Consider the following 14,564-nt stretch of genomic DNA (forward strand, 5'->3'; position numbering starts at 1 on the left):
CCTGGAAGATGGGAATTGATTCTGAATACCCAACCAGGCAAAGTATGCAAACCTCATGTAACTGCGTGAATCTGAACAAAATATTCATCAAAAATGAACCCCTTAAAACTATAGTACTTATCCCATGCTACATGTAGACTACAAGAGAAGAAACACATTCAATATATTGAAAAATCGAACATAATACTCATGACCTCCAAAATCATCATGGTATCGTAGACATGCAAAGGGCCTCGGTGAGATTCATAGTCTTAAATTATCACATTGTCCACGAGTCTGGTAGTTTACATTGGTAGTCGCTACTCTGTCTTATGGTAGGCTACCATTGGGTAACTAGATATTTCCACTTCCGTTAGAGGAATCGTGTTTTTTACCTTCTTCTTCTCTTTGAGATGAATCTTGCATCCACACCCTCCTCTCTGATTCGTGCATCCATAGCCACGCTTTGAGAGGAATCACATTTCCATTTCCTCACCTGGAGATGAATCTTCCATCTACGTACTTCTCGCTGAATGAATCTTCCATCTACGTACTTCTCGCTGAATGAATCTTCCATCTACGTACTTTTCGCTGAATGAATCTTCCATCTACGTACTTCTCGCTGAATGAATCTTCCATCTACGTACTTCTCGCTGAATGAATCTTCCATCTCGTACTTCTCGCTGAATGAATCTCATTTTTCCTCTCCTTCCTTTCCGTGAGAAAGAGGCGCTCAGAATCAGAGGCCGACCAAGAAAGGTCTCCGAGTCGAGACTTGCTCTGCCACAGAGCGATACAGATCTTCGTATCTTTACAAGAAATCTAAGTTGGCCTTCCTGTGTGACGACGACGCTTTGATCTGAACGCAGTCACTGGCCACTATATTTCCACGCGTAGCAGATTAAAACTCAAGATCACGGCTGAGAAGGGATGGCTATTATATAAACTGTCCTTCGCTCGAGCTGTCGCGTTCTCTCCAATGTGGCCTAGCCAGCAGATCCGAGTTTCCTCGAACCATAACACTACATCACCAGAATTCACCATAACTCTCCATTTGACGTCCATAAATATGGTTAAAAAAGAGAGAGAGAGAGAGAGAGAGAGAGAGAGAGAGAGAGAGAGAGAGAGAGAGAGAGAGAGAGAGAGAGAGAGAGAGAGAAGTCTCTTTTGCGAGTTCAAAATAGGGATATTATCTCGTTTTGTTTACCGTAATGATGACGTCTTCACCAAGGGATAATTTCATTGGCAGTTCACATATCGCCTGCATCATCACCACCATCATCACACAGTCACCATCATACATTCATGACATGGTTTTCATGGCGGATGTATCTAAACCACAAATCTAAAACTAGATGAGAATCAGATACTATCTACTATGTAATGATAAGCTATCTATCTATCTATCAATCCTATACCTCTCCACACAGTGAAGATTTTCCAGCCCATTTTCTTCACCTGTTTACATATCAATTTCCCATAATGGAAGAAGGAGTCGTAAACTTGTGATGCGAATGACGGCACAGTGGGTTTTATGCCTCAATATTGACGTCCGGAAATATTGGGAATACCTCCATCCGTGAGCGTCAGTCTCCCTCCCCTCCATCTCTTCTTGGCACCGGAGATTTTTATTTCTTCACGAGAACTCGTAAATCCGAACGTGTCCGGCCTTAATCTTCGCCAAGGACAAGGACGCTCAAGCCTCGCCTCTGGTTAACCCCCCTTCATGACGGATAGTTAGAACCTGGACTTCCTTGACAGTTCGCGACAAAGTATCTCATCTCCAATCTCTCTTAGTCCACACACACACACACACACACACACACACACACACACACACACACACACATTATGTGTATATATATATATATATATATATATATATATATATATATATATATATATATATATATATATATATATATATATATAACTGTTGTTTGAGGGAAAAAGTCACGTTTTCTGTGGATTCTCTCACTGTATGGAGACGGAGTAATCCATTATAACCACGGTAGATTGGCTCCTGAATCCCTTTTAATCTTCGAGGAACATAAAACCGGAGGAATGGCACTGCCAGCGCCTGGCGTTTCGGGAGATTTTTCCTTGATTGCGGGCATTATGAGGAGATCTTTTACGGTGCGAGTCAATCCACAGTCATGATTTACGATCGACGGGAGCCAGGAAGGGAGCGATCCGTCACAAGTGCCAAAACGGGACGAAGAGTCAGTCATGGATGAGGTGGGAGGAGGAGGAGGGACGGTCTGTGTCAACGAGGCAGAACCTGACATTGAGAAACCATCGACGGAATCAAGAGATCCTCTTTATCATAAGTGGTTTTCATTTTCTATTCCGTCGCTTGAAAATGAGACGGAGAACGTAATAATAACAATAATAATAATAATGGAAAATTGGTTGAATCAACAGGTATCTAAAAACTAGACCTAAATATGATACATCTAAGGGTGACAAAGGCCAATGGCAAAACTGAATCACGAATTAAAGCAACACATACAACGCTTTCCCAGTGTGACCACAGTTACATTAGGGAGCTCCCACAGCGACGAGGATGTACTATCACGTCTCATAATTTGTTACCGTGGGATGCCTGTGGTCAGCCCATCATAACGCGTGTGGTGACGGAAATCAGTGACGACTTGTACGAATGTTTGATTTTCTTTTCACCTCGTCCGTCCCTGGCTGACTTACCCTCTAGGCATACCTCGGTCGAATTTTGTTCAAAGCGGATTCGAATGAATGAATTCAAACGTCTTTGTCGAGGAAAGAACACACACACACACACACACACACACACACACACACACACACACATTTCGACTGTTTAGCTGGTGTTTCTGAAGACCAGAATGTGTGTACAGTCCCTCTGATGTACTCAGAGATTCCAAGTTGCACTGCATTGTCATTTGTCGACTTAAGAGGTGCAGGGAGAAGAAGCGATTGGTAGTGATGCTTGAGCATCAAACAGCTCGTGATGGAGGAACTCTGCCATTATTACAGTACTGAATGAATACAATATTGGTTACAGTAATTCATAAGTACAGTTGTAATTACAGTCATGTACGCAGCGATGATTGCAGTGATGTAATCTACCGTCCACTTCACAAAAACACTTTCATATCGACGTATTTCCTGTACCGGGGTTATGACAGATACATGATCACTGGACAGGGTGCTCTCTCTCTCTCTCTCTCTCTCTCTCTCTCTCTCTCTCTCTCTCTCTCTCTCTCTCTCTCTCTCTCTCTCTCACACACGCATATTGCAAGTATTCTCTTGTATCTTCAGCCAGTGGTGGTCGACCGAGAAATATTATATATATCATGCTAAACCTTTCGACAATGGAGTGTAACCGAGCGGGCAAGAAATACGACCTGATGCTCACCCATGTCACGAAAACTTTATCGCTGTGGAATGTAAAACATTGACGCTCTGCGGTGCATTATCTCGGCTTGAGATTTATGGCAGAGCGCGTCGACTTGGGAGCCGGACAGATGCAAATAAAGCTGTCAGGGAGGAAGCATCCCTACGCGAAACGGGAACAAAAGAGCACATCCCTGTCGGCAAGGATGTTACAAGCACAGGACTGGATCCACTGGTGGTGATAGCATTAAGGGGGGAATCCTTGCGCACCGGCTCCCCTGCATACTGACTTGGGTCTCGAGCGGAATAAAGGATCTCACGCAGCAGGATTTTGCACACCAGCGACTTTCCTGTGTCCCCCTGTGGCCAAGAGGGTGGTGGCGGCTCCCCCTCTCTCGGGGTTTATGAACTTGTAACAAAAGCCTCCGTGCGTCCATGGTGTCAACAGATGTTCAATATCATCACACGTTTTGCTTCATGTTCAGCTGACCTTGATGTCCGATTTGCGGCAGACTGACATTTGTCGTTGGAGGGAGATCTCGCTTGCTCGTACTGAACGTTAGCGTGTGTGTGTGTGTGTGTGACTAATACACGACCATTCGGGGTACGTTCCTCTCACCTGACCCAACCTCACGTGGGAGGGGAAGTTCTCAAGTGGCGTTATCATGATCCCAGAAACAGACGACGGAGCGCACAAACGGCATCACTGACATATTGCGAGGCGAAGGGAAAGATGACCTAGGTGTCCTCGCTCAAAGCACGCCACTGGTGGACAAGACAAAACACACTGAGGAGGAGAAGACAAGAAGTGCCTGTGATGCTGAGCAGTTCTTTCTAGCACAAAACACCTTATTCATGACATTGCCGTTGAGTGAGATTTTCTGGATGCATATAACGAAAAGCAAGGACACGTTATCTGCTTGATTCAGGTGATTATCTGTCTTGTGAAGTGCTAACCTTTAATCAATATTGGTCCACATCTATACCCAACCCTGAAAGATAATAGCTGACAGGTCTAATGACTTGAGCATCGAAACTGTAACCACAGTGTCGAAGAGTGATTAAATCATACCACTTACGAGTTTATGGAGCCATATCTAGAAGATAAACGAAGGTCTTGACCTGGTCTTGAAGTTAAAGCCGCGTACGCGGCAATACCGAAGACCAGAGCAATGATTGAAGAATCTAAAGACACTCGTTTCCTCACGCGATCTGCATCCTCTTAGCACCAGCGAGGACAGAGGTGTTCACATCATGTCTCCATCACATCCAAGTTTTTCCTTGCCAGCCGTGAAGGAAGTCTCGTGGTCATGCGGTAAAGTTTCCGTGCAATTTGGGGCAAATAGCAGAAAATGTCTGTTGGGAGTTCCCACCTTCTTTACGGAGCCATTGGTGAGGAGGCGGCTGATAGCCTCTTAAATTTCTATGCCTTTACGTGTTCAGAGTCCATTAGGAGGAGTGTCTAGAGACTAGACTAGCTTGGGGGGCAGGTATATTGAAAACCACGATCCTATCCGAGTCTTTCAGAAAATCAGGAGCGATAACTCCGCTCGTTGAGGAATGACGCTCAAACCTCAACAGAGAGAGAGGGGGGGAAAAAAAAGGAAAATTGTGTACCTTTTGCTGTTGGAGTTTTCTCTCGTTAACAGTCATATTTCGTGCTGTTTTGTAAGTGAAGATTTAAAACAAATGGGGGTCTACAAACCCCCTTCCTCCCCATCCAACTGGTGCATCTCCGAAGCAGCCCAATTTTACCGAGCCTTAGAAATCACATTAGCAAATCGAATCATCCTATATATCTCTTTTAAACAAGAAAAAAAAAATATCGTCACCCCACACTAACAGAATTACTTGCGCGTCTGTGTCCCTCACACATAGCTCTCCTAGTGTGGCACAGCTGCTCGGGCGAGGCGATGAACAATATCTTCACCTGTGCTGAAGCTGATATGTTCCACAGAGCTGTGTCGGGAGGGCGGTGCGTGACAGGTACAAATACGACGCTTCTCTTCGTCCACTCCTTGCGCTTGATCTAGATTACGACTGTGGCGAACTTGTTGACGTATATCATATACGCTTGAACGTACCGAGCGTACTCTATTGAAAGCGAATTGCCTAATGCATTATGACTATGGCTTTGCTGCGGAGCGTTTACTAAAGTTTGGTCATTCTTGCCTACACACAATAATCTCCTTAAGGGTCTATACTGGACAACTTTAAGATGATCTTTAAAATGATTCGCCCATAGAGATAACCTAAACGATCTTGTAATCTGGCGTACCGTAAACATCAATACTTCATCATCATCATCATATTTACTTGAACTTCCCAAAAGCATCAATGAATTTCCACAAAGCCTCCTTTGTTGCCTCCATCCCCACAAAGGTTCCTTTACCGACCTGTGTGCACCAGTCAACAAGATTTTCCTCAAAGAAGCGTTCCTTCCTTTCTCTTGGTACCTGTGAGTTACTCTCGTTTCGCTTGAATCGACTCGTTATCAAAACCCTTCTGTTTGTGAAAACTCTTAAAAGCTTCGAGTTCACCTGATGAATGAATGTATACTGTAGCAAGTGATGTATGCTCCATTCATCCATCATTCATGCGCTGATTATTCAGTTTACTTCAACGGTCTTTCAGTGTCTATGCAGTACTCTGGTCGAGACGGAGTGAGATCTTTAACAAATGCATTATATCAGTTAATAACGATGATTCAGACGGTATACAAAGGAATGCAAATGATATTCGTAAGATATCTATCGTTATCTTTTCAGCTGGCCACTGACAACAAACGACTTTTCGATGTAGTTTCCTAGTATTTACATGAAATCTATTCTGAACGACTGGAATATTTTGACCGACCACTTTTATGACTGAGATTTCCTCCAAACATAATACAGAATATACCACTTGTATAGCTTCGGATCATCTTGTATCATACATCAGATCCCTTGGGCTTTACAGGCAGTCTGAACAATCATACGTAACCCTAAAGATAGTGAGTGAAATGAGGGTTTTCTGAATGCATGGAAACGTAATAGTGTCCTACTGTTTACATCAGGCAGTAAAGCCCCGACATGGCACGGGTAAAAGCACGACCGAGTCAAAGACATCGATGACAAGAGGTAGGAAGAGTGAGTTGGAGAACTGAAGACTATTATATCAAGGATGAATCTGCCTTCATCAAGTGTTTGTCGACCCGAACCTATGAGGTGAAAGAGGTTACTGAAAGACGTAACGACAAAAGACAGAGTATAACTCCAAAAACTTCGCTGCACAAGGAAAGAAGGAGATATCGTGACGATATATCTTCGTGTGGCCACTGTCTACACAGAAATACTGGGAAGCTGCATCCAGACGCGGATACGGTCTTATACGGGATGGGACTCGCGCAGACAGCTCGAGAGAGTAGAGATCAAAACAATACCTGTGTAAAAGAGCGAGGGAAGCAGCATAGGAGAGGGAGGGAGGGAGAGGAGAGGAATGGTTTACGAGAGACGATAACAGGAGAGTTACTAGGGCGAAGGGCTTTCTGCTCCATTCTGACTAAGAGGCAGGTGGAAGAAGACTCTTCCTAAGGTTTGTGAGCAGTACTGCACACAGGGGAGGATGAGAATAAGGTGTGGAACAGCTGCTGACAATGAAATTAACTACCGCACCCACACAACACCTCCAGCTTTTCGGAAGCAGATAATGCGAAGTTCTTTATGTACAGTGTTTACATGAGAGACTTGAGAATCATCATTATATTCATCCATATCTGATTTACTATATTTTGGCATCTAATGTCTATCATATTCCCCCTTTGTCATTGTGTTGAAGAATCATGATTCTACCGTCATACATCCTCCTCCCCTGCCTGGAACCCGAACTGTGAAAACTGGAAGAGAATAACAAGAGTGACGAACAACATTCCAGCGACCAACGTAACACACTGTGAATGGATCAGATAAATGCCACTGGTGCCTGGCACAACCTGCAGACTTTGTAGTCAACTAGGAATTCTTTTTTTAACCAAGCGACAAAGGCAACCTTGTACAACACTGCTTTATCTGAAGATCACAACACAAACAGATGTATTTTTTTGAGTATTCGTTTCTACTAAAAAAAAAAAAAAGTGGGGAACGCGTACAAATACAAGAAAAAATAGCAATATCTTCATCCCACGTTTGAAGGAATTTTCGTTTTTTTTAGGGAGATAGATAGATAGATAGATAGATAGATAGAGAGAGAGAGAGAGAGAGAGAGAGAGAGAGAGAGAGAGAGAGAGAGAGAGAGAGAGAGAGAGAGTTTCCTCTATCTACTGACATGATAGGTATAGAGAAATCGACTTACCAAAAGTTATATCAAACTTCGAAAATATGTCTGCATTTGTGTGTGTGTGTGTGTGTGTGTGTGTGTGTGTGTGTGTGTGTGTGTGTGTGTGTGTGTCTGTCTGTCTGTCTGTCTGTCTGTCTGTCTGTCTGTCTGTGCATATGTACATACAGTGAGTATCTGATAATGACTGCACAAAAAAAAAAATAAAATCACACAAATCAAACATGAATTATACCAATCATACCAGAAAAGCAATTCGACTCAGCCAACAACCCTAACACGCCCTAATCACTGCCTAATGACACGAGCAAAGCATAACTAACCACATGACACCCCCCCCTCCCGCTGAGCGGTGTTAGGAGGCGAGAGGAACACATCCCCTCCCTAACTAGGTGACCCCCGCCTGGCTATAACTGCTGGTGACACGGCCGAGGTCAGGGGACCATTAGCATGCGTGGGAGCCAGCAAGCAACTTCAGAAACTGTGCCACACTGCCACCGCGACCAACCACACCCCTGGCATGTAAAGGGCCTTGTGTGTTGCGGGGGTAATAACTTGTGCATCTTGCTTTCTGTGTGTCCCCACCGGAAGGAGGTGACTGTCTTGTTACGTAAATGTTCCCTATTAGGACGGGAGGTTGAAGACGTCATAGCTATTTATATAGATCTTCCTCTTATTCATGTACACACACACACACACACACACACACACACACACACACACACACACACACACACACACACATACACAAACACACATGCATGTATGCATACATGCACATATGCATACCGGCATACACACTCTTAAGATATCCAGACACATACGTATATACATGGCCATACGCAAACCCACAAACTTATACATATAAACATACATATAAACACATGCATATAAATATATATGAGCCTATACATAACTACATACACCTACACCCACAGCCTGAAGTGGCGGAGGTGCAGTGGGATGCGCTACACAATTTTCACTCCATCAAAAACGCTGTTCTAGAAATGACATCTCCAGTTCTATATGGGCAAAAGGAATTCCTTTTTTTTACAATCAAATATTGCTGCCAGCCCAGCACCAGGACGACACAAGAACATTTCCAATATACGACTTTCCTACAGAAATATAAATCATATATATATATATATATATATATATATATATATATATATATATATATATATATATATATATATATATATTCACTAAAGGTGAAAGGATTTCTTCAGAAAATACCTCACGAATGAGGGTAGATCTTCTTGACCCATGACTATAATTTGTCTAAAATGTCTGCCATATATAGAAGGCAAATATGATAATTATCTGCCGCACCTGAGGGCCAATCACCAAGGAGATGTGTACCTCGTTTGACGTAAAAGACGAGCGCAGTGGGCGGGGAACGAGGGTGTTTGGGAATTCTCCCGTCTTGTATCATCTTTTTCGGAAAGTAGGAACAGAGGAAGGAGCCAAGTTATTCTTTATTCTCAAAAGACTCGATCCTCCGCTGCCAATGCCGCTTCGCTAAACGGGGTAAAGGCGAACTGGAATGTGAAAAATAAATGTACTGAAGTAGCAGAGACAAACTGATAATAAATCTGCCATTTAGATTAACACTATGTCGTCCACAGTAAGTGCTGATGTTCAGCTCCTGTGACGAATTGAATAATTATTCATTTAACAAATGAAAAATGAAGACATTCCATTCTTCTTCCAGCTTCCCAGTGGATGACATACGATTAGATCAAAAGTGATGATGAATTGTGCGTTAATAAGTCGGTAATAACAGTCATCATCAGACTTTAGATCTATGGTGCATACTTTAGAAAAGTCTCACTATCTTATTAAGTATGCTCAGTGAAACCCCAGTGACAAAATACGAAATACATTTGTGACTGTTCGCACACGTTGTTTGTCGTCCAGTGCGTCGCAAGAGCACAAAGAATAACGACGAATAAATAAATAAATAAATAAATAACTGGAAAAACGAGTTCGCGTGCAAGAGTCACTGTTGAAATGATGATACTTGAAACACAGACGAAGAAAGAGAAACGGAGAGAAGTAGAAGATAAAAAAAAGAAAAATATAGAAGGAAATGAAAAGCAGAATAAATCATGAAAACGAGAAATGGCGACAGAGTGTACAAACAGAAGAAAACCAATTGGATTATTAGATTACATTACATTGCATCTGGCCACACTGGCGACGCGAGCCTCCCTAAACAGCAGCAGACGTGTGTGGGGGGTCGGCCGAGCTTCCACTACTTGAGGGAGAGACTCGTCCGTGTATCACGGGGACTCAACCCTGGATGATGATGAACGCTGGTATTAAGGGCTTGTGGTGGTTACCTCCCGCGCTGCAACAGAAACTCCGCTGCCAGTGGCCCAGCTCCCTCCCCCGAGTAAGCCAGCCCTCCTTCCCACAACCACATCGCCTGATCTCCGCTCATCAGCAGTAATTATCTTCCCCTTGTTTAGTCAGTTCATTATCAACTACCCTGTGTTTATTGGGTTAATTATCATCGGTTCCATGTTTACTCAGGTGCATTACCATTCGACCTGACTTTATTACATCCATTATGATCCGCTCCATCCCAGCTGGTTCTCACATCAGCTGATTCCGTGGGGTCCTTTGCCTCGCTTCCTCCCTCCCTCCGCTTTTGCAGAACCTCCTCCTCGCTCCTCTTTCCTCTCGGGCGAGGTTTTTGCCAAGACCAATTAGGCTGGCGTCATCACTGCTTTGCATACGACGACCCGGTCTCTTTTTCTCCTCGTTCTGCCGCGGCCGAGGCAAGATTTATACCCCAGATTGCGTCCTGTCGATCTAATTATCCCAGTGGGAACTCGGGAACCCACCGTTCGGCTAGCTCGTTAGCTGTACCCATCACCACCTCGGCCCAGCAGGAGCGGGGCGCCCTTCACAGACTTGAGGTCGCTCGTGATTAGCCAGCTCTGGAACTGGAGATCTCTTGACCCCTTGGACAACCTCCTGCCGATAAGCCAGAGAGCCAGAAACCTCATTACACTATCAAGATGGAGTGGGAGGAAAAGTCCCAGTCTGCGCGCGTGGGTATATTTTTTTCCCCCCCGGTATTCTTGTATTAATCTATTAGTACACGAAGCGCTCCCGACGGTGATGTATCGAGTCAGCACAGCGAGAGCGTATTCTCGCCGCTCTCGTGCATCCATCCGGGACAACAAGAGGAGAAAGTAATGAAGAAGGTGATGGACGGAAGGGGGGGAAACTTGTCCAAGTTGACACTTGACGCAAAGGATGTGTAATCAATGGGAATTTACGAACAGCGGACACAGATGAAAGAGAGAAGAACTGGAAGAAGAACTAGACGAAGAGAAACAGAGACTAAAGTACCATTTTACTTTCTTTTCACATATATGTGAAGGCTTCAGGACTTTGCACCAAGGTTCCTTTAATTCTGTTTGAGTTATGAGGAATTTTACAAGCGTTGTGGCGAGACGAGCTGGCAAGACAAATGTAATTAGTAAATGGACAGAAGACTTCAATATATATATATATCTATATATATATATATATATATATATATATTTTTTTTTTTTTTTTTTTTTTTTTTTTTTTTATACTTTGTCGCTGTCTCCCGCGTTTGCGAGGTAGCGCAAGGAAACAGACGAAAGAAATGGCCCAACCCCCATACACACGTACATACACACGTCCACACACGCAAATATACATACCTACACAGCTTTCCATGGTTTACCCCAGACGCTTCACATGCCTTGATTCAATCCACTGACAGCACGTCAACCCCTGTATACCACATCGCTCCAATTCACTCTATTTCTTGCCCTCCTTTCACCCTCCTGCATGTTCAGGCCCCGATCACACAAAATCTTTTTCACTCCATCTTTCCACCTCCAATTTGGCCTCCCTCTTCTCCTCGTTCCCTCCACCTCCGACACATATATCCTCTTGGTCAATCTTTCCTCACTCATTCTCTCCATGTGCCCAAACCATTTCAAAACACCCTCTTCTGCTCTCTCAACCACGCTCTTTTTATTTCCACACATCTCTCTTACCCTTACGTTACTTACTCGATCAAACCACCTCACACCACACATTGTCCTCAAACATCTCATTTCCAGCACATCCATCCTCCTGCGCACAACTCTATCCATAGCCCACGCCTCGCAACCATACAACATTGTTGGAACCACTATTCCTTCATACATACCCATTTTTGCTTTCCGAGATAATGTTCTCGACTTCCACACATTTTTCAAGGCTCCCAAAATTTTCGCCCCCTCCCCCACCCTATGATCCACTTCCGCTTCCATGGTTCCATCCGCTGACAGATCCACTCCCAGATATCTAAAACACTTCACTTCCTCCAGTTTTTCTCCATTCAAACTCACCTCCCAATTGACTTGACCCTCAACCCTACTGTACCTAATAACCTTGCTCTTATTCACATTTACTCTTAACTTTCTTCTTCCACACACTTTACCAAACTCAGTCACCAGCTTCTGCAGTTTCTCACATGAATCAGCCACCAGCGCTGTATCATCAGCTTTGTCGCTGTCTCCCGCATTTGCGAGGTAGCGATATATATATATATATATATATATATATATATATATATATATATATATATATATATATATATATATATATATATAGTTTATCCATAACATTTTACTTAGAATGCCATCTTAATCATCACTCGAATTACTTTCAATTTTTCGTCTTTTCGCAGATGCGCTTCGTAAGACGCTAGGTGGAACAGAGTACAGCACAGAGGTCCACACGACACATCACACACGCTGCCTCCTATACTGGGGGTTAAGCGAAGCTCACCTGGCTACCACGGCTTACGATTTAAGGGGAACAAAGCCTGAAACGCTGGACATAAACACTAGAGGTAGGTTGTGTATCTCACAGATGTACTTCACCTGTAGATAAACCAGGGTTACTGTATCAAGGAAAACTCATACCTCAGTCATGTTTCTAACTTTCTAGTGAGTTCTTAGCGCTACCTCCCTTACTGGAAACGGATGGGCTGATGAAGGAAGTCTAAATGGTAACTATCCTCTCTTATCTCACTGGCATCTAACGGCACTGTCTCAAAATGACACGATCTAGGCACTGCATAATGATATGACAATCCGGTGATTAAAAACTGCCATCACCAACGAGTATCAGTGATTGGCTAAGAACGCCAATGGTGACTATAATCACATTTAATGAAATGAAACCAAAATTCGCGTCATCAGTCTTAAGACTCTCGGATTACAATTGAACGAATGCTGTTCATGGCCAATATCTAGCGGAAAAGATATTAAAGTTAGCGACTCCATGGACTTATGACGGTGCCGTGTATGACGGGAGAGCGTGTACCGTCTCGGAATTACCCTGAATATTTGAGGAAGGTGTTCGGGATTATTCAATTAGTGGCAACAACTTGATATTGATGGCCTCAATGGCCGTGACCGTCGATAGGCCTAAAGCCAAAATAGGCAACCACCCAACCCTTATACAGAATGGGTTCTATTGGTTATACCATTATAACCAGAGGTTACCGAGGTTCACAGTTACTGTGTCTATCATAACCACGGCTTACTGCGTTTCTTGGTTATTCTGTTGGCTACAGCTCATGGTCCTTCCATGGACCGTTTCTCTTCTTTCTTTCGTTCATAATTGCTGTCCTACACACACTGCGCACTGAGAGCGGTATCCTACGTATATACAGACAGCTTAAGGACAACTGGAAGGACCTGCCAGCCCACTGCAAGAGACTCGAGAGGAAGGATGATCGTTTGTAGTTGGTATACAGACCAATAACCATTATCCTAATTCCATTGGACAACAAAATTATCATACATTATCTTCTACTTCTTATATACTCTTTTTATTAATCATTTCGTGTCTCTCATTCACGTATGCCGTTTAAGATTCACCATTTGTATTATCCTTTATAAACAGGTATATTATATTCGGGGGTCCAAATGATATTTCGAGGCCATTAAATTCAATCATTAGGCTCTGCAATAATGGCACGTTAAAAGGTTGTAATAATTACGCGCTTAATGTTCTTCGTAATTTCTCGCGACCTTTAGGGCATCCGGAAATTTAAGATAATATCAGCCAAATGTGTTCGGTAAGGGAGCCGCTTGTTTGTACATTTCTCAATATCGAAGAAAAAGAAATGGTCAGGGAAACATCATTCGAGGATCTGGATTTCTGGCCATTTCCCTTTCAAAAACACGATGATATCTACAAATTATCGTCACGAGAGCCTCTTGCAAAAAAATCATAATAATTGTTTATTTCATCATTTGCTAATTCATATCTAAAGTAACAGAAAGGCTTACTTGACCTTGGTAACCGGTATGGATTAGAATCTTTGGCCCAAACAAACACCTTTCTTTTTCTGCACTTGCTGCACTTTCTGCACTTTATATGCCTTTAAAATACATATTTGTAATGATGAATTGTAATCTACTATTTCAATGTTGTTTTTGGCCAATTATACGAGTAAACGAGCATTGCAGAAATTTGAAATTTAAAACTGTTTCTTCCTATTCTCTTACTGTGAGCTTTAAGACGTATCTTAAAAGATACTGAATTTCCGTTTAAGACAAAGACGCCTTTCATGATATTTCAAATTTGCCACAAAAAGTCTTCTGGCCTGAAAAATACCATGAACTATTTGCTTATATTTATCGTCGGCCGACTCTAAAAAAAATCTATCATCTGTATGTGACATCTGCCAAGCTAAGTATGAATCAGGTGTCTAAAAGTTATTTTGAGGCTATCAAGTTCTGTTATCATCTTGTTATTTTCGGTACAACGAACAAAATTCACGTGAAACTTTGCAGAAGACATAGTGGAAATAACTACGAATACGAATGAACAATTTGGAATAC

The 14,564-nt window shown here is 42.9% G+C and overlaps 1 long non-coding RNA gene across 1 annotated transcript in view; it reads right to left on the reverse strand.

The window, feature by feature from the left end:
* Window positions 1–14,564, reverse strand: part of LOC139751763 (uncharacterized) — a 76,141-nt gene that overhangs the window by 8,044 nt on the left and 53,533 nt on the right. The gene's annotated exons all lie outside the window — the stretch shown is intronic.

This window comes from Panulirus ornatus, chromosome 12, assembly GCF_036320965.1.
Source record: "Panulirus ornatus isolate Po-2019 chromosome 12, ASM3632096v1, whole genome shotgun sequence".
NCBI lineage: Eukaryota > Metazoa > Arthropoda > Malacostraca > Decapoda > Palinuridae > Panulirus > Panulirus ornatus.